The sequence below is a fragment of the Tenebrio molitor genome, chromosome 3, assembly GCF_963966145.1.
Source record: "Tenebrio molitor chromosome 3, icTenMoli1.1, whole genome shotgun sequence".
NCBI classification, from domain to species: Eukaryota; Metazoa; Arthropoda; class Insecta; order Coleoptera; family Tenebrionidae; genus Tenebrio; species Tenebrio molitor.
In genome coordinates, this window is record NC_091048.1 from 25,978,389 (window position 1) to 26,004,552 (window position 26,164).

Here is a 26,164-nt window from a genome sequence, read left to right on the forward strand (position 1 = left end):
CTGAAAAAGTAGTCCGCTTTTTGTGCCTTTTTTTATCCAGATTTTGCTGTTCTTAATCTTAGGATAAGAACACAGGGGAAATCACATTAACATGCAAAACGTTATTTCTTCTTTTGTATTTTTCATTTTGTTCACTTTTTCATAGGTAAACAGATTTTGATTTATTTTTTTTTTTCTAATCTACGATATTGTCGGGTTCAATAAACTACAGAAAAAAATAAAAAATTCACGGATATCATAAAATGAAACAAAATAAAAAATTGCTTAAAATAATTAAAACAGTATACTTTTAGTCGGTTTTAATTTTTATTTCCTTTGCTTTTATGGTCTTAAATTTTTTTGTCAAAGGGTTGTTAATCATCATTTTAAAGATTCTTTCTACTGGTTTGAAGAATATGTCAAGCTTTCTCTTGACAGGCATTTATTTTTGTGGACCTAACTACAATCTTTAAACTTTATCAAAATTAGAGCCTCAGAGCAAGCACAGTTGTCGTTAGCAGGTTGCGTCTTATAAACAATTTCTTTTTTTCTAGTTTGTTGTGTCCTGTTTTTGAATAGAAATCGTACCCCAAGACATCTTCAAAAAGTTTTAAGTGGCATAATTACATTCATTATAAAAAAATCAAGGGAGAATACTGAAACGATTTATTCAAGAAATACTCGTAGACATACCAAAAAAAAAGAAGACAGATGTTCTCATTCCGGCTTTCTCATTTATACATTTAAGTCTATAAAATTACTAAATATAATATCTCCGCCACGCTTTGTAGGGTAAACTGCTTTAAACCTCCCCGACGACTGAATGAAATTTCTTGAGTCAACATAATTTCCACTTCTTTCTTGTCACCGTCATACATAACTGTACTATCTCGTTCGAACAAAAGTTGACAAAAGTACGACTCGAAACCTTGTTTGCGACCCTTCTGCCACTCGATTCCCAAATTTCCTCGGAATTCCCCTCTTCTTGCAAGCTCCATCCTGCAAGTCCCTTGTTGTCGAAACCGCTGCACACAATCACTGCAAATTCCTGCACACATTTCCCTATAATTTAGCCATTTAGTCCCTCGGCCGCTCCGGTGGTATTTATAGTAGCTGTTCCTGGGTCACTGTTTGATAATGCTGTGTATTCATGCCTATTCCTCCGCCGCCACAGGGAATAACATTGTTTGTGGTCTAGTAGCGTAATAATTCCACGTTGAAACGCATCACCGTTCATACATAACCAACAAAGAGAATAACTCTTTTATCGGGAAATAACGTCCGAAATTTCCGAGGAATCGAGAGTCAATATTAACGGTGGAAATTTCTCCTTTCTTATTTCGCCCGAGATTTATTTCGCGCTTTAGTTTCCAGTTGACCTAATAAAACCAGCAACGACTACATAATTACTTGCTTTTCCTTCGGATTTTCTCCGGTTTAAATCAGTCCCTGAGTCAACAACCGACTGCCGTTGGACGTTCGCAAACAATTCAGAAGTGTAACAGGCGTAAATGTTTTCTAAAATGGTGTACAATGGATGTTAATTGATGAGCAAACAATGTCATTTTCACACGTGTGGACACTATAAGTACATCTAATTAGCATCACAGCGATGATTGAGAGATCGCTCCGTAACACTCGTTCATTAAAAATAATCATCACGTAAAAATTTCAAGTGAAAAACGCGCTCACAATAACTATTTTAAGACGTATTTGCGCTTGTCGTTAGACGCTTCGTTTCTGTTTGAGAACCTTCTCTCTTCCTCCTTTCTTCCATTTTATCACTCGCCTTTTCCTTTTTATGCTCACTTTATCAATTAAACATTTTACTCGAACAATGTAGGCGCAGGAAGTATTTATTTTTCGGTTGGGAGGGTGCTCAAGAAACATTATTTTCGAGTACTTCTTTTATTTAAAGATATTTACACTGGTCTCGAGCAAAGTTTTTTCTGCACGAATTGAACAAGATAAATATTAATTCTTTTCAATTAATTTTTTTAATGCAAATGTAATTTGAAGGGTGCTTCACTAGCTCAATTCTTGCAACGACTTAATCCAATTTCTCCTAAAGGTACTGCACAGGGCTGGCAAGTTATTTGCTTCATATTTTATAATGTTTTTTCACATTTTGCATGCCCCAACTACTGTTATTAAAAAGGGGGAAAATTAAAAACAATTTTTTTTCTTAAATGAATCAAGATTACACTGGTTTATATCGGGTGTTCATTTAATTTATGCTCAAAGCAGGCGCTGAAGAGTCGATTGTGAACGCACCACAGATTGCAAATCACGGACAGCTGTTTAAATCTAACCCCACTTTTTGCGTTGTTTGTGTTTTTACTCGGCAGACGGACGAGTGGTGCGTTCACAATCGACTCTTCAACGCCAGCTTTGAGGATAAATTAATGCGATATTTAAATAATTTTATATTAATTCAAAATATGTGGGATACCTGACGGCTTTAAAAATATTTGTTGGCGAAACATTGTTGAGGCCTATAATTTGCATAATTTTGTGTTATCCTTGAATATTATCTTTACATTAAACCGAGGCGATAAGTTAAAATGATTTTAATTTTTACGATATTTTCTTTTGTAATCTCAGAAAAATAATATTCAAACAAAATGTGAAGTAAGTCGGAGTCGTGTTTATTTATTTTTTTCGGGTCTTTATGAATATATTTCCCATTTTTGTTTGCGGGACCAGATAATGGAAGAACAAAGACAGTTGGCTGGGCTTTTGAAAAAGTCTGACAAATGTGATTGCGGCGGCGGAATGCTCATCTGGTGGCGAACTCCCGAATTCGCGGCGCAAAATGAAACTCTCAACGAAATTAAAATCGAGTATAACGCCGTTATCTTGGCAAATCGCGGGGATAACTTCACAGTTCACGTACGTTCAGTACGTTAAAAGGATTGTAAAACTATCCGGGATAATCCCTCCAAATTGAATTTGTATCGGCTGCGCCGGATCCCTCCGGACAACAGATCGGCTCCGGAATAATAATATTGTTTCTGGGGCCATCGTCGCGGCGCCGAAAATAATCCATCTTCGTCCGGCTTGCATCTTAATTACGGCGGCCGATTCGCAGAAGGCCCGAGATGACTAATTTTCCGTGATAAACCGAACAAAGAGACCATTTGTTGTTATGTCACGGTGATGCCGCAACGTTGCTCGGGATCCATCAGCGCTCGAGTCTTCGTCTTCGCCCACTAATGGACGATTAAAGTCGGACAGTTCTCGTCGGAGAAATGTTAAAATTCGACAGCGAATCGTCGAGACTAATGCGATTAATTGGGGCGCACGAGATTGCTAAATTTTACCGCAATTTCGGTTTAATGGAGAACCCCGACACGTCAATAACCCTCACCGATCCTACAACAAATGTTTCTTGCCTCGCACTTGGCTCTACAACGTAACTGTACTAGCGTAAAGGTCAACGGATGTGATTGTCTGGTTGCCTAACAACAAGGGGTAACGATTAAAATTTGATCGCGGTACAAATCCAGCAGCAAATTGCTAAGTATGCGGAGCCGATTTGATTATCGAAAAAGGAGACAGATCGCTGATTAAATCTAATTAGTTTGTTGTTGCAAAACGCATCCGACTAGCACGTTCGCAACAACAAAAGCCGTTTTGGGTCCGGAATAATATTAATAGATCTCTCACCTTCAGCCATTGCCGTGGAAGTTGGCGTGCACTCGGCTCTGAAAATTAAACAGATTGTCAGTGCTGATGCGCCAAAACGGCATAAAGCGTTCCAGTTTCGGTGGGTTTTGTTTGTTATTAACTTGTAACGACACAAAAGCGGAGTTTTACTCGACAAATGAGCAACCGGGTGTGATCTCGTTCAATTATGTATGCATAACGCACACGTGGCCTACGTTGTTGAGTGATTTTGATGAAAAGATAAAATTCCGTCGTGATTTTGGAGTGTGACACAGGTTTTGTTAGTTTGGTTTCAGTTTATTGGGTGAAGGTGACAAGTGTGGAAGAAAGGAGAGAGACTTAACCCACATGTGTTTTTTTCAAAGAAAGGAAAATTTTTCTGGCGGTATCCGACGAAGCGGATTTGCGCAATTTTTACCTTTGCGGAGCTTGTTATGTTCAAGTTTGCGTTGTTTGAAATTGAATCTTGACACTTGAAGTCGAGTCAATAATACGAACTACCGTAAACAGGATATATACCGGGTGAGTGAAGTTTTACCGCCCGAGGGAAAACACCCACTTCTAATCAATTTAAAATTCTCAAAAAATTCAGGAAACAGGTAAAGATTTTGTTTTAATTTAATAACAGCTACATTAATTTACATAATTTTTCAATGAGAGTTCTTTCAAACATTTAGGAAAAATTTGGTGTCATTGAAATCATGAAAACATCACCCGTTTTTGAAATAAATGGGATTTGATATTAAAGTGCAAAATTTAGCTATGATTTATTATTAAATTGGGCGCTCAGTTCCACAAAAGAAGTTGACGTAGGTTGTTTAGGTTGTTTAAGAATTACTAGAAAAGTGGTCAACAGATGTTTCCCAACAATGAGATATTTATTTATGACACTGCAGTTGTAAATCTTGGTCATTTTTCGCTCTTAATGTTAAAATTGGAATAATTCAAAAAGGAATAATTATCTTTTGATGCGAATTTCGTAAATGTATTCTTTGAATTAATTGTGAATTATGAGCGTGTACGAAAAAAAATCAGGAATCAAACAGCGTCAATTATTTTAATTTATGTGCCACTGGGTAGGTTCCATTTAAAAAAACATAACTTTAGTGTTTTTATAATATTGGGACACCTGTATATATACCGCAATATTTTCCGAATATGCAGTAGAAGCGTAGCTATCATCTACAAAAAAGAAAAAGTTGATAGAGTCCGCACACTTTAAGGAGAACACGTTGAGTCATCCAAATCTGTCCGTGAGGTTTTGTCCAGTGGCGTATCACTTGCGTTCAGAAATGGGGCCATACGTTTTTATTTGAATGATTGTGATACCGCTTTTATCAATATTAACCTCGCTCAAATAAAGAAATAAAAATTATTTAGTTCTGAAAGGAACTGATTTTAATGCAATAGAAAACAACCCTGAAATCACTAAACAACGAAACGAACACTGGCAAAGCAGATCACGAATGAACGTACGCCTCTGACGCCGCATGGCCGGTAAGCGGTTCTACCTTCCCACCCTAGAAATCGAAAAATGGACTCGACCAACGTAGTTGCGTCCGCCGCGCAACTTTATTGGTGTGTTCTCCTTAAAGTGTTGGCACTCTATCTTTAATAACAAACAAGTTATGGAGCTTTTTCGCAACTCTGGGACACCTATATGTACTTATATTGGAGGGATTGTTTACTTCTAAAGTGACTAAATGTAAGTTTTTACGAAAAACATTTCCTTAGGAACGTCTGAAATATGAAAAATATAAATTATTATTACGCGAACAATACATTTTAGATTTTCGAGTTCGTGAAGAAAAAAAAACAAGTTTTTTTTTTAGATGAAAATGTGCCATCAGACATAGAAACAACAATATCAATGGTTATTTTAGTTTTGGGCCCTGAAAAATCAAATCAAATACCAATTATTAGATTCTTCAGTTATTTACAATTCACTTTACCGCGCGGCGTGTGCTAAAAGATTGATTACCGCATGGCGGGCGGAACGGTAGCTCGTTAGAACAGCTCCTACTCCATCTTTACTCTGCTTGATCATTTCTATTTCCAATATTTAAAATCGCATTACATATATTTTTTCACACTGTAAAAGTATAAGTCAGTAAGTAGGTTTTTTTACATGGTAGTTTATATTTTTATTTTTCTCTGCAATTCTGATCCAATTCTTGCCACTTTTAACTGCATAATTGATCTAATCTAGTCACTTCAGATGCGAACAAAATTCCAAAACCTTCTTATGATTCACATTGATAAATAACTGATTTCAGTATTCACACAATTTGTCTTTCATTCTCCTTCACATTATTTATTCACAAGTTACCGATGGATTTATCGTCCTTCGCTGTCACCCGGTAATTACAATTTCATTCTCTCCCCATCGATTGTTGATATTTTTATGTCACTAGAACTCATTATAAAAGCATGAATTAATTTCTTTATTCCCTCCGATTCAGATCGATCAACAAAGAATCACATTCGAATTAAACGAAATTAGATTAAATGTGCCGGTGGGGTGCGGATACAGAATAAGCATCAATATTGCCTCAATTTCTGTAATATCTCGTGCAGAACGGTGCCACTCTCTCCTCCGGCCTGAATACACGTCTTTGTTTATCTGGGCAAAGTTTCTGACAGCGCCCCGTAGCAAATCCCTCCCTCCTATACAAAATCAATCCCCGTTATAGTCATAAACTAGTTACCCTGTCGGTAATTAAATAGTTAATGTAATATGTGCAGCACGTCGCTCAAATATAGGGTGTGTCGTTACCATTCAGCGTCAGGACGTGCCGGCAAGTGGAAGGTGTTCACAAATCCTGGCTGACTAATGTCTCCGTTCCCTCAGGACCGCTCAGATCGGCATGCGACACGAATATATTTTACACTCGACTTGGTCGCATCCGTTCAAGCAAATTGATATGTTCTAAACAGCATTATGTTGTATCGAGGAATTATTCACACGAGTATGGAACGGAAAGGACGATTCGGGAGATGCGAAAAGGACGTCGATTGGACTCACTTGTTGAGTCGCTGTGTCTTGGCGTCGCTTAATTATGGAGCTTTTACCGTTTTCGCCTCATTTTTCGGGGTGGAAAAGTCCGGTGAGCTTTTGCTGCTGACCATTCACAAATGGGAATAAGTTATTAAGGGAAAGGGAGAAATCGATGGGGACCTAGAAGTCGATGATAGCTCCCGACGCACTGCAAGGTACAAGGGGCTCCTCAAGGGGTAATTCTTTACTTTAGCTACTTGTGGAATTTTCGCGTTTTTCTGGCTAGACAGCTTCAGGGCGTCCTCCTACATCGTTTTTTAAGTTATACTAGACATTGATACGACCTTGAAACACAACAAGAGAGAAAAACAAGGGTATTTGCACAAGGTTTGAGTGGTGGGAAACGATGTAGGACACCCTAAGGGTGTCTGGCCAGAAAAAACGCGAAAATTCCACAAGTAGCTAAAGTCAACAATTACCCCTCAAGGTTTCCCACTGTTACCGCATATGTTTCACTTGTAGAATATTTTTACCAAGTGACTACAGAAAACTGTGACGTCATTTACATGTTGGTCACTCTGATGACAGTTTCGTGTTTGACAATAGACATGGGCGTACGCCACGCGGTTAAAACGGGGACGTGACAAACGCGAATTAATTGGAAAAAGACAACTGAAAATATTCAAAGTGATGTTCACCTTGCTGCAATAACATTGAACTCTTCTGTTTAAATTGTTAAAAGCATCGGTTAGCATTTTAAGTCCCACATTTGCTACAGCATTTTCAATTGCTTGAAAATAAATTACAAACTGTTCGGTTGAGACAATTTTCTTAATCCTCTGATGCAAGAAACTCTGAATATGCAATTTCCTGTTTCTTGCGTAACTTTTGATTACTTTCGACGAACGAAAGCATCAGTTTTTTTAATGAAAAATCTGCACGTCACTGATGACATTAAAAATCGTAAGTGGTATTCGTCTTGATCATTCTCACGATAAATACTGTAACGAGTGAGTATAAAAGATTTTTTCATGTTTTGTAAATGTTCATTCTGATGACAATTTCGCGTTTGACAATAGACATAGGCGTGCGTAGAACAGAGGCGTGAAAAACAAGAATTAATTGAAATCATTCAAAAAAGAAAAACCTGGAGATTTTAACAAACATATAAAAGAGAAAATGTTCGAAATTATGTCCACCTTGCTGCAACAACAACAAACTCAAGAAATCAAGAAGAGTCAAATCAGGTGATCAGCTTGGCCACAATCCTCACTTATCACTCGGCCTGCGAAGAACTCCTCTAAATAATTAATTGAAATAGTTGGAAATAGCAGTTTGTTAGTTCCACAATAAATCGCCTTCGGGATGTTGCCAATTTTGATTGGATGCAATGGCAGAATACCATTGTGGGATTATACTTACATGTGTCGAGCAACTTTTATAATTTTGTTAGTTAACGAAATCAGAAAGGTGGAACCAAGCCTCATCACAAAAAAAAAATAAATTGTTCATCAATACTTTTTCAAAATATTTTTCCTCTTTTCTATGTGTTTTTTCTTTATTAAATTAACGCCAGTTCAGTTTTCTTCGCAGCTGTTCGAGAAGAGAGATATTTAGGCTCAAGTTAATTGAGCTTCTTGTTATTCCGTGGTGACAGTTCAGCTGAAAAGAATTTGGCGAATTTGCGCGAATTAATTCCAATTACCCCGAAAGCGCATCGTTTTGTTAAATTAGCGTCGAAAAACAATAAAATATCTTGGGAATTTTTTCGGACCGTTCGGAATCAATTAAGGCGCGCCTGACATTGCGTACTCAATTATTGGTACGATGGCATTTACAATATTGAAGCAGAAGGCTCATTCTTGGATATCGGGGAAGCAGAGGAAAGGCTTGGGTGGGTTTTTAATCATTTCGTGTTTGAAATCGTAATTGTTTGAGTTATTGATAAAATGTCGTCGGTACATTAGTAACCCCTATTATGGGGCTAAATTTATTACGACCTGGATTCTATTTATAGGAAGCCTTCATTGTCGTCGTCGGTTTCTTTTTAGCGGGACGCTTCCGAAGGCACTTAGCCGCCTTTAGTAGGAAATAAACGCTTTTAACTGACGCAAAATTAAAAGTTTTCCTCGCCGTTCCTCAATCACTCGTCGGCCAATTCGAAAATCCAGAGGCGATCGATGGCGGTCTATCACATCACTAAAATAAAACGCACAAACGAAAATAAACGCCTGCCGAACTGGATGTGTCCGCGTTTTATTGCTATTTGACAATTAAACGACATTATTTATTTACATCCGTGATGCACGTTTTTATGGCGATGGAAAATGGACCCAAAGCGACCCCGGTAGAAGTCGGTTGCGATCGAAATCGTGACTAAAGTTTCTATTAGTTGTGTAAATATAGAAGAATGGACGGCTATTTGTAACTTAAATCGCCTCTGAGAGCAAATCAAATAACGAAATAAATTTCAATCGTATTTGTGTGTTTTGCTACTTTGTACCGATCGATTCAGTGCGAAGAATAACATTTTCGTTTCATCACCTCGTGATATTAAAAGGGAAGTTCATTAGACGCAAAACGCCTGTCAGATATCGACGAAAATGGAAAAATGTTGCTCCCAGGAGGTCTCCTGTCGGAACGCAACTCTGTAAAGTTTTATATCGAACAGGTATTGTTGCTCCACTCGAGTGAGATTATTTACAATTCTTTCTGGTGCAAAATTAAAAAAAAAATTGTGTAATTCAATTCTTCAATAAAATATAGTTGTATTCTAAAAAAAAATGCATCAGAGTAAGCACACTTGCCATAACCAATTTCAGTAGCAATTCTGAGAAACCCATTCTTGGAAATATCCCCGAAGAAGCTAAGTCATAAAGTATGAAATGGAATGCTTCAAAAAATGTTGGTCAAGTGATAAAGGAAAATATCTTTTATAGCATTGTAGAGGTGTTGGATTCTCTCATGGGCCGTGACCTTGGAAATATCTGCGCGAAGGCGGAGCGATAAACCAGTGAAAATCGACTACTATATAATACATACAAATAGGCAAGAGAGAGACGAAACTAATGTAGCGCCTACTTGGACCGATATTCGTCGTTTGCGCAGAAATGACTCACAGCCCATGAGAAAATCCAACACCTCTACCAGCGTGTTTTCGTGTTTTACCAACACTTTCCACTTAATGAGATTTTTGGAATGGACAAAATTTTTCGTAAATAAATATTTGTTGACAAATCAAGCAGTTTGGAAGCATTTTGGTTTGGTAAATTTCTTGATACTTGTTAATTTACTGTATTACTTCTTTAAGAAGTGACTGAGTAGAAGAATTTTTGAAAAAAATAAAATACCATTTTCTGGGAGGCGATTGCTGTTTATTTTTTAATTCCGTTGCTAAACATGAAACGAGCTTGCGAATGAAAAAGGAGTAAAAGCGAGCCGCGCTCGAGAAGGATAAATTCAAATGTGAAGGAGACGGCAGGATGGTCCTTTGTGTTCATAACGCAATATTCTGTGTTGTATAAATAATTTTGTCTCCATCTTCGGCCATAATAACCCAAATCCGACCGAGATCGTCTGATTTAAAACCTCGTCCCTTAAATATTCATAGAGAATATTTCTTAGGTTTAATATTCACAACGCTGGAAAAGCGTACATCATTATAATGGTACAGACGAAAGCAGAAACGCTTTAATAAATCTCCGAGATAACTTTAAGTCCTCAACCATAAAACGACAACATTACGAGGTTTTTCCTGCAGGACCGGATGATTAATCGCGTCGACGACGATCCCGATGCAAATTCACACCCGATAATACAAATTAAACCCTTCGATATTAATAAACCTCCGGCAAACAGCGATTCCGGGAGGAACACCGAAAGCGGCTGGAGCGCTCGGCGCACATTATCTTTCTGTTTTAATTGGGTATGGTAAGAGGATTATGTTCCTCATAAGCCAAATCACAACACCTTCATCCCGTTGTACACGATCCAGCCGTACCTTTCCCGTTATTACTCCCGACAGAGCCATCTGGAATTCGAAACGGACCACTCCCGAATCCCTAAACTCCCCCAGATCTTGGCGTCGTGTATTATGCGATTGTCCTCTTCTGTAATCTCTTGTACGGGCGCAGCGAATATTCGACAAGCCGGAAGGACCTTTTTGTTTTATTTATTGCGTCGCAGGCGCGCTCAGAAAGAGATTTCGAATAATGTATCATTCGATTACCCCTTTTATTATCGAGGAGTTCATCCAGCCGCGGCGAGCTTTTGATCCCAGAAGATGTTTTTATTTCGAGCAAACTTGCAAAGTAATTGGAAAGCCGATGCGATTCTAGACGCATTTTTCTATTCAAATAAATTGACCAAAGAGGTTTGAGATATTACGCAACGAATGTTTGATTTCAAATTACCAAAAGGTTGCTCTAATGAAACATAAACTGGTGTAATTTATTTCCTTGTCGAGGGAGCGTTGTGTATCGTCGCGTCAAAAAACTTCCGACTGTCAATAAAGAAATAAATGAGAAATAAATATTACACCGGCAAGTTTCGCACTGAAGTTTCTCGATAACAACGAAACTCCGAACGTGAAAAAATCTGGTGGATTCGCACAAGCTTTGGGACACTCGTTAATCCCCGACAGGGAATTTTCATTTGACGGAATTACAATTAAAGGGTCTCGCTTGGACCAACAGTGCGTTTAGTGCCGTCTCCTCGGTACAACTCGGCAAAGGATGAACCAATCAAAACAGAACGTGACATGTGTGCAGAATGTGGTTCCCTCGACCGAAAAGACTCGACTTGGAAAAAGTAGAAAGAGTAAGAATAGAACGCACTTACTTTGTTTACGTGTTTACACCGAATCACCTTGAACATTAGACAAACTCCGTGGTCTTGAGTGGCCCTTGACACCTTCTGATTTGTTCCTCACGAGTAGAAAGTAAGTGCTTCGTCGATTTGAAATAGTGCACTGGTCTGACACATCCGAACCGTCCAATTACTCCACCGACTCTATTATCTTCGCCAATTTAAATTTCCTTATCAGCAATAAGACTTTAACGATGGCATATAGACGGCGAGAAAATGTCAATAAAGAAATTCGCGCGTGGAAATGCCCGGATCAAATTACGAGGAAATTGGAAAGGATATTTTTGTTTGTTTCGTGAAATTTTTCACTTTTGATCAGAAGGGTGGTGCGCTCGCATTAAACGAAAACGTCGGGGCGCGGTGATCAATAATGCAAGGTAATGTAGAGATGAGGGTGGCACTTACGGCTCAAATTGAAAAACTCACTTCGACGTTGACACTTCCAGAGGACGATCACAACGGCACGGTGGCGCAGAAAAATGTTTTAATAACCGAAAGGGGAATGATAAATTATCTATCCGCCCACGTTTTATCTCCCCGAAGCAATATAAATCATGTTGTTTCTATATATTTTTTTAATAATCATTAACATCATGCACAGTAATTCCAGAGATTGATGGGCGATATCGATAAATTGATTAATCGTATTGGCCTATCTGGTCGGGTCCTCTTAATAAAAGGACCGTCAGGACGGAAGGAGGAATTTTAAATTCTCATTGCCCGAAAGGGCAAGCATCAGTTCAAGTGTTTGCTCTCTAGACAATGTTTGCCTTGACCAAACATGCCGTTTAGTAGGAAGTTATATAAAAGTTTCACATCGTTTAAGTACGGAACTCCTAAGTAAATTTGTTTCTGAAGCAAACCTGAATGGGTGTACATACACCAGTTTGTTAATTACACCGCTGCAATTGGATTATGATTACGAATTTTAACACGGAAAATAGAGCTCGCCTTGAAGGAACAAAACGCGATAAAAAATAATTACTTGCACGACAAGAAAGGACACTTTCAAAACCCTTTTCAAAATTAAAGCACCAGAGTAAGCACACGTGCCGTTGCCAATGTCGCGTTTCATACACAATTTATTGTACTCTCGCTGATTTTGTGTCCTTCAACGTTTTACAAGAACCTGACATTTTTACTTTTACTTTCCACCCATTTTTCCACATTTTGAGGTGGTAGAGAAAACACTTGTCTTGTTGATGGCAAACAATACAAGACAACTAAGCAACTCTAAGTCTGACGATTTCCTTTCCCCCGGAATGTCCACTAAATTTCCTTTGCGGTTTGTCCCTCGGCTTTTCGGCACCTCTGCCACTTAAGCTGCCCTCAGATTGTCCGAGTCCTCGTTAGCAATAAATTAATAATCCCGCAAATAGTTCTCGTGCTTGGACATTTTTTGCCCGATTGCTCTAATTGCCAAGATCAATCTGCCAATCGGACCCACGATTAATCCAATCGCTTCAGACTCTTCACTCCAACGTTTATTAATGCGACGTAAGGGATTGCAACCCACACCAGTCCTGGGAATATCCAAGCAATCAGATTCGAATCTGAATTTTTTTGTGGGTTTCCACGTAACGAATCTTTTTGTGCTGGCGCCAGTTTAGTTGCATATCAGTAAAACTGGCGCCAGTAAAGTGAGAAACCGGTGTACTTTTTGCCACCCATGTCTTTAATTCGAGGCAAGAGGTGCAAGATTAATTAGCGATTAATTAATTTCGCTCGGTGAAAAAACGAAGCGACCAAAATTTGAACGGAAATTTTTTGATGAGGACTTGAAGGAATTTCTTTTTTCTGAGGACAAAATTTGCATTACTGGAGCAGTCGACACTATTTTTAACCCCGCGCCAGTTGAAAACTCATTAAAAATTGTGAAAATACAAACTGGTGGTGTTGAGCTGGCATACTTCTGGCGCCAATAATGTTTACATGTGGAACTTAGTTCAAGTAAAAAAAGTGTCAGTACTGCTTTGGTTATCTGGTATAGAAGGGGTTCAAGTTTAGAACTATTTAAAGGATAGGTTGATGATCGTCATTAAAACTGGCGCCAGTTTAGTTGCACGTCAGTAAAGTGAGAAACCGGTGTACTTTTTGGCACCCATGTCTTCAGTTCGAGGCAGGAGGTGCGAGATTAATTAGCGATTAATTAATTTCTCCAAGTGAAGAAACGAAATGATAAAATTAAGTGAAAAAGGAACTGACCAAAACTTGAACTGAAATTTTTCGATGAGAATTTGATGGAATTTCTTTTTTCTGAGGACAAAATTTGCATTACTGGAGCAGTCGGCGCGCCAGTTGAAAACTCACTAAAAATTGTGAAAAAAACTGGTGGTGTTGAGCTGGCATACTTCTGGCGCCAACTTAGTTCAAGTAAAAAAAGCGTCAGTGCTGCTTTGGTTATCTGCTATAGAAAGGGTTCAAGTTTAGAACTATTTAAATTTTAAAGGATAGGTTGATGATCGTATTTTTAGCTGCGCGTCATTAAAACTGGCGCCAGTTTAGTTGCACGTCAGTAAAACTGGCGCCAGTGATCACTGTGCCAGTAAAGTGAGAAACCGGTGTATTTCTTGGCACCCGTGTCTTCAGTTCGAGGCAGGAGGTGCGAGATTAATTAATTTCTCCAAGTGAAGAAACGAAAAAGAGTAAAAAGGAACTGCTCAAAATTTTGAACAGAAATTTTTCGATGAGCCGTTCTGGAAATATGAAAAATTGATGGAATTTCTTTTTTCTGAAAACTCAGTGAAAATTGTGAAAATAGGAACTGGTGCCGTTGAGCTGGCACGCTTCTGGCGCCAACAATGTTTAGAGAGAGTGAAAATATTTTACATATTTGGGCGTTGATAGGAGAGAATTCGTAGTAAAATCTTTATCACTGTGAGTACAACACCCTTCGGGAAACTTCATTTCAACAGAGCATGAGAAATATTAGACGGAGACGAGTTCAGCGCGAAGGAAAGGTCAGTTCTGCAGCTTTGACGCTGAAGAAGTTGGAGTAATTAGAACTAGGATGAGCATTCTCGAGGGAGATTTCTAAGGAAATTTCATCATATTGCCGCAGCGGGAGGAGGGGATGAAGCTCTACATAATTAATTATGAATTGAAAGCTTATGAAAAATGAAGTAGTCGCAATATTAAATAGATTATTTTTAATGGGTCATAGCTGTTGAGATAACAAGAGGAGCTTCCGGAAAAAAACAGATTGGGAGAAATAAAGCCAAGTGGATCAAACAAATGATAAAATTATTGGATTGAATATGAAGAAAATCAAGATAACGAACCACTCGAACGGGATCAGAGTATAAGTCAGTTTGCCATATTTGCGGGATCTGAATGAGGAAAATCGTTGGAAAGCGGTCTCGTTATCTAACGGTATAATTTATGTGATTACTTCGTCGTCGATAATTTGTTTATGAATAAAGTGCGATCGAGAGGAGCTTTCGATTGAGCACCACGTGGGAGCTCGTGATGGTGATGGAATCGAGAGGGCGCAGCATTAATAAAATCTCCAATTGGACGAGTCGATGGCAAATAAAGTGAATTAATAAAGCGTGGAACATTTGCCAATCTCTTAATCAAACATCGGGCCCATCAAATTTCCACCATACGTTCGGGCCAATTACCGATCGGGGAAGTCCCGAGTGCGAGTCGAGCAATAAAAACAGCGATAAATCCGGTTCCGCCGAGCCGTTAAAGATGAGAAACTAATGCTCGATATCCTGGAGGCGTCGTCGCGCGGAAATGAGACGGACACCGCAAAGGACAATGGATAATTAAGAAAGAAAACGTCGCCAATTAAGCGAGATCTATTGCGCCTTTAAGGAATACACTTTTTCGGGATTAGGCGGCGGGGCCATCGAGATAAGAGGAAATTAAGGCGGCGTTAGGGCATAATCCCAGGCATCAACATAGGTTAGGAGGGCGCTTTTAGGGCCGGCTCGAGCCCAGCTGGCGAAATAAAACAACGCGCAAAGGGGAGCAAATTGTATCAATATTTGCAGGAATGGTCGTTTGATGAAGGGAGGAATTTAATCGGAGAAATGGGAGGCCATCGCCGGAGACGGGAGAAGAAAGGACGGACTTAATTTTTTCTTTTTTGTATTCGAGGCTCGGTACACCTGCCAGAAAAAGGCCGGCCCGATTGAAAATTCCATCACAATACTCATTAAACATTCTTTTGTGGGTTTTAATTAAAACCACCGTTTCGTGCAAGTTAACGAGGAGGGAATGTTGTCAAAAACACGAATAAAAATATCAGCGGGGCTATAAATGTTTACGTACGCGCGCCACTTAATTGCGGTAATGAGCACGAGTTTATTTTCTTATCAGGGCCGGACCGGGAGGTGGTGTCCCCGTCTAGCGCTTCATATTTTCTGTTTTATTGCACGCCGACATTGTTTCTTTGTTGGTGTTGCTCTGTTATTCTTATTTTTTTTCAACACTCGCCCTCCGACAATTATTTTTCAGATGCTTTCAATTACGTAAAAGGCTCTCGCTCCTAATAGCTTCACCTCAGAGGGAAAAGGGAAGATAGGATTTGTTCTTTCACGGTTATTCCTTTTTTTACATTCAGAGCACAATTAAAGAAATGACCTCTTTCTTTTCACTTACTCGAGCGCCATATCGATTTTGACATTTGTTTACCAGACCAGTATTCCACAAAAATTGATTTACTCGACGATGATGTTTTATACTAAGTGATTTTAGTAAGTGCTAATGTTCTTAATAAAAATATTTGGGGGAACGACTACGAGACAAATGGGTAATTCGATAGAGCGACCCAGTTCTGCCAATCAAAACTATTTTGTAAATATTTAATTTTAATTAATTGAGTAGAGGAGGTGTAAAATGTAAGCGAACCGGCCAACCGAGATTCACAAGCGCCAATCTCATCAACTGTTTCAGTACGCGATGAATTTTATTTCAAAAAACAATAAAGTTTTAAATTGTGAAGCCGTTGTTAAAATCTTTCTTTAAAAAAAAAAAATAGCAAGGAATATTTTCTCAAGCACTCATAGGTTGTCAAACGTATTTAGAGGTGTTGGATTCTCTCATGGGCTGTGACCTTGAAAATATCCGCGCGAAGGCGGAGCGCTAAACCAGTAAAAAATCTGTAAATGAAAACTGAAAACCAAATGAAAAAGAAAACATATTTTTTGAATCACTCGATATATGTATGTATGTATGTACACTCGATATATGTATGTATGTATGTATATGTATTTGTATACAGTCGTCTTTACGGAAAATTAAAAATAAAATCCAGTTTAAATTTAGTGGTTTAATTTGGGAATTTCAGACAATTCTCATATTAATAAAAAATCAGTTCATGTTAATTTATTAAATCTACAGAAAAAACCAAGTAAGCTTCAAGAATTGTCTTGCGGTTTTTATCTAAAGGTGAGCGCTCACGAGCCCGCATTGTATTCACTCTAGTTCTGTTCGATGGAAGTGAACGTCGACCTTAATCTCTGTTGGTGTCAAACATCAACCAATTATGTCTGTCGATTGTCAGTTTCATGATGAAAAAATGAAGTATCAGATTACTTCATGGTTTTGCCGTTGGCGCTGAGTGTTGTTTATGTTGTCAGATGACAGAACATGTCAAAATCGGTCAGTGCACCTTTCATATACGTTTTTTCTTAATAGTGTTGCAGGTTTTTAAGATTTAATCTATGTTAACGAACTAGTACTAATGAGATGAAGACGTAAACGTTTAGGAAGTGTGCTTCGTTGAGATGTTGTCAAGGTGATAATACAAAGTCCAGCGCCAGCGGCTAAATGATGAACTAATCGCGGTTTTATCTTACCGTGTACATATTTCATCGCGTTGCATTTTATTACTTCCTCATTTTATGTAACAAAAAATATAATAATATATTTGAATATTAAAACTAAAATGAATTGTCATTTTCGGTACAGTCATCGAATCAAGGACACCAAAATAAAAAAGCGAAAAGTGAAGCCCGAGGGCTGCAAAGCACCGAAGGAGTCTTCTCATTCTCTCTCGAGGTGCACAAACGATTTTTTTCACGACTCAAGAAAGATCAAAACGAAAGAGTATTTTTTTCGATATCTCCCTTCACAGTGAGTCTGGATTCATAGTTGCCAGTGGATGATGAGGTTTCTCTTTCGCTTATCGTTTTTCGCTCACTGTCTTTCACTCACTGGTTTTCATTCACTCGTAAATTTTTCCAATTATTTCTGATAACCTAATTTTGAGCTTTTAGGCAACATTTGGTAACTCGCAGCATTTGCCTCTTCCAGGAGATCATCAAGAACATATAACTCTTACAGCTCCGCGTCGTGGACGAACACACAATTCGCGTGAGCGAAAGCTTTGCCTTCCACACTCTTACTGTAAATAACAATTTTTAAAATCTAATTTAAAGATATTTTGATTGCTACTTTACCAATTTAAAAACTATCAGCACACAATTTCTTTTTCTTAAAATTTTCTATTTTTATTTCACTCCCTTGGGAATTTTTTGAAAAATTATTTACCTGGGGAACAATTTTGTCATTTAAGTCATGACCTGTATCCTAGAGAGTGGCTTCTACTCTCGGTCGTGAAAAAAATCAGTTTTTCAATAGGGAATATTTTTAGCAAAATTGTGACGAGGCACCAAACATTCCGATTTTAGTCAGTTCAGAACCATCCAAAATGTCAAACATTTTGACGTGAAAGATTTGAAACGAGTAATTTTTGTAAACTGGATGTTTTATAATTTTGTGCGAATCCGCGGGACATTAGACGGACCTCAGTAGATAAAAATGAAAATTGAAAAAAGGGAGAAGACTGATCCTTCTCGTTAGTCGTTCCTTCTGATTTACGATCATATTTACTGCTCGTTGTAAATCGTCGATAACACCGCCATTTTCGAGAGTCACGGCGCCAGTTTCCAGGTGATTAGAGTTTTTTCAGTTTGCGCCGTCCCAGATAGTGTCAGTGCGCTTTTTTCCGGTTCCACCGGAATCCCCGGATCCGCAGCCGCGCCGCTTCCAGATTTATCGCGATCTACGTGACTGTACTTAGTATGCGCGGCCCCTTTCAATTCCTTATTACCACCATAAAACCGGGCAATAAGAAAAACAACATCCACAATACACTTTACGACGCTCTCTATTATCCAAATGTCTAGACTGGAAGTTTTTAAATGATGAATTTTACGAGTCCCCCATGCGAAATGTGTCGCGCGGACCGGATCGACCTTCCGTCCCCATAAATCACGCAAACCCCGCATATTTTGACATTTGATGTGTTAAATAACGGCGTTAACGACCGGACAATGCAACATTTTAATCCGGTGCCGGGGCTTTTATGCGTCATCGTGACAGATAGGACGTTTGGCAGGAGCGGGCCCCATTATTTAACACTGGAATCGTCATTGTCTAGTTCGGGCAGTGACGTCTATCGATTATGCTTCCGTGCGGCGATGAAAGCAACGTTGACAACAACCATCGACGATTACGGCCCTTTTATAATCATTAACGCCGGAAATAATGGGCGAGTTCGTTAGTCGGCCCGCTTTACTGCGGACTTTACTGTTATCGATACTTAACGAATGCTTATGTCCGTCCTTAACGCGCCGCCACTGGATTAACGACGATGTTAAAAGTCCCATCTGAATTTTTTCTTTCCTTTTCTTTAGGCGCACCGCGGCATTATTCCCGTTGAATTAGTTTCACCGTCACGCGTCACGTCTCACGCTCCGAGGTGAAAGTAAGTTTTCACTCCTGCCATGCTTGTTTTTTTTTCAACCGTACCAAAGTCGATTCGGCACGAGTCTACCGCTTCGGAATCGATAAGTCAACGAATGGCCCTGAGTAAGTGATTAAATTTCATTAGCCCCAGAGCCACCTCCTAAATGATCCTATTTAACTACCGAACTTCGGCATAGTTTACATTTAATTTCCAATGGCCTCTCTGCTCTCGGCCTAAGTTATGTAGCTACATAAATCGGACACGGTTCCGAAGATCTCGCCAAACTTGACTCCAATAAATGACAAGACAAGTAATGTGTGGTCGGCTTTAGGGGAAATTAAAAATTAATCGAGTTTCCGGTTTGACCCGGCTGCTGAATTACTAAAGGTGCCCTAAAGGTGACTGGTGACAACATTTATCTCTTTAGGCAAATGAGATATCAGCACGATTTTAATTTAACTTACTTATTAATTTAGAAATATTTCATTACCGTCAGATCGTGTCCTTAATTTGCAAACCACTCAAAGCAAAATATACAGTGCATTCTGTGTATTTTTAAAAAGAACAAAGTTACTACAGTTTGTCAGTAAATGCAGTTTTTGTGTAAAGGTATATTTGTCAGATGCGTATAGGTCTTGGATTTTCTCATGGACTATGAGTCATATCTGCGCAATCTACAAACCGACTGGAAACCATCGTCATTCTCTTTCGTCTCTCCGCCTTCGCGCAGATATTTCCAAGGTCACAGCCCATGAGAGAATCCAATACCTCTACGACAATAGTGAACGCCCACCTTCACCTCTCTTAGTGTGTGTCTAAACTTTTTTGGCATTTCTTTGAGTCACTTATTTTTGATTGATCATACTTTCCTCTACATTTTTTTTCGTACAAAACCAATTTAGCAGCTTTGCCTCTTCGAGAAGATCTTGAAGAACCATTTCCTTAGAAGTAGGACTTGATGAGACACAATCAGCCAGGATAGAATAAACTGTTTGTAAAACACAACCTTAGTAACGGCAAGTGTGCTTACTCTCATGTTCTAATTTTGAAAACATTTTATTTGAATTTTAAAGATTTTTTTCCCAACAAATAAAAGGAAAATAATTATATGGAGTAAATGGTCATTCTAATGATTAAACTTCACTTGCAGGAGGAATCGATATTGGCTTTGTTGTCGTACAAATAATTGTTTTATAACCATAATTTGTTTACGATTCAAAACTGTCAGATTAATTGATGGTTTTGTCGCTAGCGCTGAGTGGAGTTGTGACGTCAGATGACACAACACGTCAAAATCGGTCAGTGCACCTGTTAAATGTTTTTGTCTTAAATGCACTGCACCTTTTAAGATTTAATCTGTGTTAATGACCGACCGCTAACGAGATGAAGACACAAACGCAGTTCTAAGAACTGTTCTTCTTTTGTTGTCGAGATGACAGCACAAACTCCAGCGCCAACGGCGCATTGATGAACCTCTTGGATTGCATTTTAAATTTCATAATGGAATATAAAAAAAATGAAAGGGGAATTATGTTTATCTACGTTTAGATAACTCGAGAGAGGTGTATTGTGTGATTTTTGTCTGTTGATTATCTAAATGAAACCAGAGAACATTGTCTTCTTTGGATATCTCGATAAAGCGTTGTAGACAGTCACGCAAGACTCGATTCGATAAAATTAAACATAAATGAAGCCTTTACAGAACAAACTAACTTGGAAAGAACAGAAAATGGGATTAAAAAAAAATGAAAAAAAAAACGAATTGAGTCGGTTCAGTTCAACACATCTCGGTGGAGTTTTTCATTTATTACGGCAGACAGGTATTTTAGTTTTTTCATCATTGAATTTCTCTCAAATTTCCTGTCAATGTCCCCCAGAATCCGATTTCTTTCGACAAAAAAAAATTCCAATTTGAAAGTTTCTTTAACTCTAATTCCGGCGATTAAATGTGGCGCCCACGAAATCGAGGTAATTTTAAAATGCAAAAAATAATTAATACTTTGTCCAACAAAGTTTTTGCGTTGAAAAGCTTGTCATTTTGAAAAAATAATTCTTACAATAGTAATGCGATTTTCACATGGGTTTCTTTATGCAATAAAATTTTACGACCTACAACGAAAGTGATAAAACTATAATTATAGTATTACATGACTCTTGTGACAATTTCAAAAATTTCGAAAATTCCCAAATTTCAAAAATTTCGAAAATTCCCAAATTTCAAAAATTTCGAAAATTCCCAAATTTTGGAATTTTCAAAAATTCCAAAATTTTGAAAATTTCAAAATTTTAAAACTTTCAAAAATTGCAGAATTTTGAATTGGTCATGGCGACACTTTGTTCCACTCTTTCATTATTTGCATGAAACTGTTTTGATCTATTTTGGGTTGTCTCATATTTTATCTTTTTTCTAATTGACTGATTGATAAATGATAAGTCATAATAATGATAATGAGTCATTTAAGAAATGTGCTTGATTGGTGAAAAGCTTTTCGGAATTTTGAATATGTATATTTTTTGAAATATAGTAAAGAGTCCCAAGGCGTTCCGTGTGGGAAAATTTAGAAAAAAAAAAAAATGAAATGAGTCGATTCAGCTCAACACATCTCGGTGGAGTTTTTCATTTATTATGGCAGACAGATATTTGAGTTTTTTCATCATTGAATTTCTCTCAAATTTCCTGTCAATGTCCCCCAGAATCCGATTTCCTTTGACAAAAAAAAATCCAATTTGAAAGTTTCTTTAACTCTAATTCCGGCGATTAACTGTCGCCCCACGAAATCAAGGTAATTTTAAAATACAAAAAATAATTAATACTTTGTCGAACAAAGTTTTCGCGTTGGAAAGCTTGAGTCATTTTGAAAAAATATTTCTTACAATAGTTATACGATTTTCGCATGGGTTTCTTTGTGCAATAAAATTTTACGACCTACAACGAAAGTGAGAAAACTATAATTATAGTATTACATTACTCTTGTGGCAATTTCAAAAATTTCGAAAATTCCCAAATTTTGAAAATTTCAATAATTCCAAAATTTTGAAAATTTTCAAAATTCAAAAATTTTAAAATTTTTTAAAATTGCAAAATTTTGAATTGGTCATGGAGACACTTTGTTCCACTCTTTCATTATTTGCATAAAACTGTTTTGATCTGTTTTGGGTTTTCTCGTATTTTATCTTTTTTCTGATTGACTGAATGATAAATGATAAGTAAGAATAATGATAATGAGTCATTTAAGAAATGTGCTTGATTGATGAAAATCTTTTCGGAATTTTGAATATATTTTTTGAAATATAGCAAAGAGCCGCAAGGCGTTCCGTGCGGGTCACTCGATGTGACAGAATGTAGTCAGTAATTAAAATTTTTTGTTGAAAATTTCAGCAATTCCGTCGATGTTTGTCGTCAGCTTTCCCGTAACTGGATCCGCAAAAAGGTTCGTTAATTATCCGTGAAATCTGCAACTCGCCAAAAAACTAACGCCACCCTCAAAGACCCTTCATTCGGGCGTCCGTCATTTAAAAGCCAGCCCTGCAAGATCCACACACACGACACCCCTAACAAAGAGGCGTCGCATTCTGAAAGGCGTTCAAAAGAGGCCGCCTGTCGACTTTTTAATTGCTCACCGTGCTGTAATTAGAATAATTGCCAACCCCCAAGCCCAGGTAGTGTATGGGGCGAGCAACGTGCGAATTAGCGAGGGGGCAAATTACAACCAATTGCCATCGGCCCCCGGTCTCTAATTGGTCTAAAGTGTATATTACACCTAATGAAATCCCCTTCTGTTAAATTGCAAGTCTGTCGTGTAATTGCCACGTGATAATTTCGCTGTTCGTGCGTACACATCTAGGGTGGCGGGGAAATTTTCATCAAAGCCCGCTCGATGTAATATAACCGAGCCGTCGTTTTTATCCAGCGGGGATTACCCCGACTTAATCTAGAGAAGTTCGGGCTTCGAACCGAGATTATCTCGGAAAATTCCATCCCGTATGATCGCCGCGCGCGTTAGTCGCGCGGCGCGTTCGCGGTGCCGCAAAAGCACCGCAGCGGACGTCCGCCCCCGATCAAATATTTAACCGTGATCGTGCATTATTTATGCGCCAGACAAAAGAACTTTTTAATGCGTGGCGTAAAAATTTCCCACACCAAACGGAAGTCGCTTATTACTTCCCCTAGGTGGAATTTACAACGCCAACAAAATAAATTCCGGTCGAATGTTTCACGTGAATCACACAAAAATACGGAACGCGCGCTCCGGGCTGTTGCAGCGACTTATTTAGACTTCCATGCATCGGAATCGGACCCCGGACTTTTTTTATTCCATTCTTGCCACTTTACGACCGCCTGCATTACAAAAGAAAAAGAGCGGGATCGCTCGCGGGGGAGCTAAATATAGTCGAGTCGATTTTTATAACGGAGAAGACGTTTAGACCACACCAAAGGGGCTAAATCTAGAGCGCGGCGGATAGGGATCTTTGATGGTGGCTGGTCTGATGGTCTTCAAGTTATAAACGAGTTACGACATCGAAAATTTCAGACTGGGCAACATTCGAATGTGTCTTGTAGTGCAGCGAGGTTTACGACTTTCGTACTTAAATTCTGTACAGAGTTTAGTTTGACAGCTTAAAGTAGCAAAGTCAGCGAGATGTGGGTCAGGAATGACAAGAAAACCAAATTTTGAAGGCGTCAAATGTAGATTTAAGTCTGCTTAAGTAAAGTACCTAATTGTCTTGGAATGTTTCTGCCTGTGTTTTTAACAAGTTGTTGAGTAAGTAAATCCGATAAAATATGAAAAAGCCGAAATTGGTTACGTAAAATAAAATCAAAGTTTACACAAATAGTGACATTATTAAAAGAAATTTTCTCCAGGACAAAAAATTTTGGATTTTTAGGATTTTCAAAAATTGCGGGTTTTTTTTGGATAATATAATTACAGGAAATCAAATTAATACTCTTAACAATTTGCCTCAAAGGGTTTGGTGCCAAAAATTTCAAAATTTTACGCAGTGGTTTACCTAAAAACAAACTAATTTTTAAAAAATTTTTACATAATAAAATCAAAACGACTATACAGGTGTCTTAAAATTATCGTATTTCGAGTTCGGGGCTTAGTAGGGGACATCCTGTTGACCAAGTAAAAATGTAAAAAAGAATTGCTGTCACTTTGAAAAAAATATCTAAGTTGCCAATATTTGTTCAGAAGTACCTGATTAATATTCTAGTTATGTTGTACTTCCCTTTTGAACAAAAATTGGAAAAATAAAACTTTTATTTTTTCGAGATAAAGCTGTTTTTTCAAGAAATGTCTTTTCATTTATATTTTAATATTTTACATAATCATCCTCTCCATATTTCAAAATGAATGTCAACCATTTATATTTTTTATTTGAAGAAAACATGATGAAAAGTTTGAACCTTCAGACCCATATATTTATGTAAGGACCCCTATATTTTTTATTTAAATTTTTCGAGATTCCCTGAGATTTTTCCCTACAAGACCCCCGACTTGGAATACGTTAATTTTGCGACGCCCTGTATACAGTGTGTCCCCGGATAGGTGAAACGACTCTTGTGAAAGATAAAAATTCTCGATTTAATTTTTAATTTTTTTGAGTTTAGCCCTGCTTGGTTAAAGAATAATTTTAGTTTTGAAAAGTCAAGTGTGCCTTGGAAATTTTCAAAAAAACCTAGTGTTTCTGCTTCTTATGTGGTAAATACGACAAAAAGTTATTAAGAAAATTTGTTTAAAATAACAGGTAGGCCACTAGACAAAATTTCAAAATCATCGGCCAACTATGATTTTTCATCTTTTTTCCAAGATAGTTGCTTTTTAGTCACAGATTGGTCAAAAAATTATTTAGAAAAGTTGCTTGAAATCAAAATCTTAGGTTCGTATAATTTTGATTAGTGAAATAAACATTAAAAAAATGAAAAATCGTTGATTTTATGGGAACTTCTTGAGGTGAAAATAAACGGGAAAATATTTTACAGGCATGCGAGGTATTGTTATGATTATTTTTCGGATAACACCAACCTGCTGTAAATATTTGTGACTTCTAATTTGAAGGAAAATTGCGGAAATTGAACTCGATCATCTATTTTGTTACTGAATTTTGTTTATGCTGAAATATGTAAAAACATTGAGTCTACCACAATGGAATTTTAGTAAATTTATTAAATATTTCACCTAAATTTTTACATAATTTCTACGATTAATTCTCAAAAATGTTTAGTCCACAGATACAAAATTGTAAAAAAGGAAACGTTTTTCATTACTGTGATTCCAGATTTATCTAAATTGCTTTATTTAAATATCTAAAGAAAACAGCTTTGACGATGTAAAACTGTGATTGGTTTTTATTAATAATTTAAAAATAAATTACAAAAATTACATTGCAATAAATAAATTAAAATATTGTGTATTTAGAAACTTTTTCTTGTGAAATCTCCCTTTCGAAAATGGTTTTGTTTAGAAAGAACATTCTAAAAACCTCGCAACGACATGTTTCTGTCGTTTGCGCTTATCACCAGATTTCTACTTGAATGTACGAGGGCCACTGAAAAAGTTTGCAACCTTATAATGAACAGTTCGTTATGTGACGAAAAGTCGTCTGACAGAGGAATTTTTTGAGATTTGGAAAGAGACAAAAATCGATCAGAGCTAAATCTGGTGAATAAAGCGGATATATCAGCAAGTCATACATTCAATTGTGGCGCTTATCCTCCTCGAGGATATGTTGGAGAAAGATTTCCTCACAATGTATTTAAATCCAGGATACAATAAATTGTATATAAAAAGTAACTTTAGTAACGGCAGGTGTGCTTACTCCAAATTGGAGATTTCTTTTTTTTATAAAAAGAAGAAATTATGTAAACTGCTTTTTATGTGATAAATACGACAAAAAGTTATTAAGCAAATTTGTTTAGAATAACATGTAGGCCCCTAGACAAA

The 26,164-nt window shown here is 37.6% G+C and overlaps 1 protein-coding gene across 5 annotated transcripts in view; it reads right to left on the reverse strand.

Annotated features, from left to right (window-relative positions):
- Positions 1 to 26,164, reverse strand: part of 5-HT7 (5-hydroxytryptamine receptor 7) — a 70,234-nt gene that overhangs the window by 30,444 nt on the left and 13,626 nt on the right. For 2 of the 5 annotated variants that reach the window (XM_069041658.1, XM_069041656.1), the window contains one exon: positions 3,649 to 3,686. The exons of 2 other annotated variants lie outside the window; for them this stretch is intronic. The gene's annotated coding sequence lies outside the window, so the exon portion shown is untranslated. Of the gene's footprint in view, positions 1 to 3,648; positions 3,687 to 11,485; positions 11,904 to 26,164 lie in introns of those variants that run through there. One more of the 5 variants, XM_069041659.1, reaches the window with a different exon arrangement.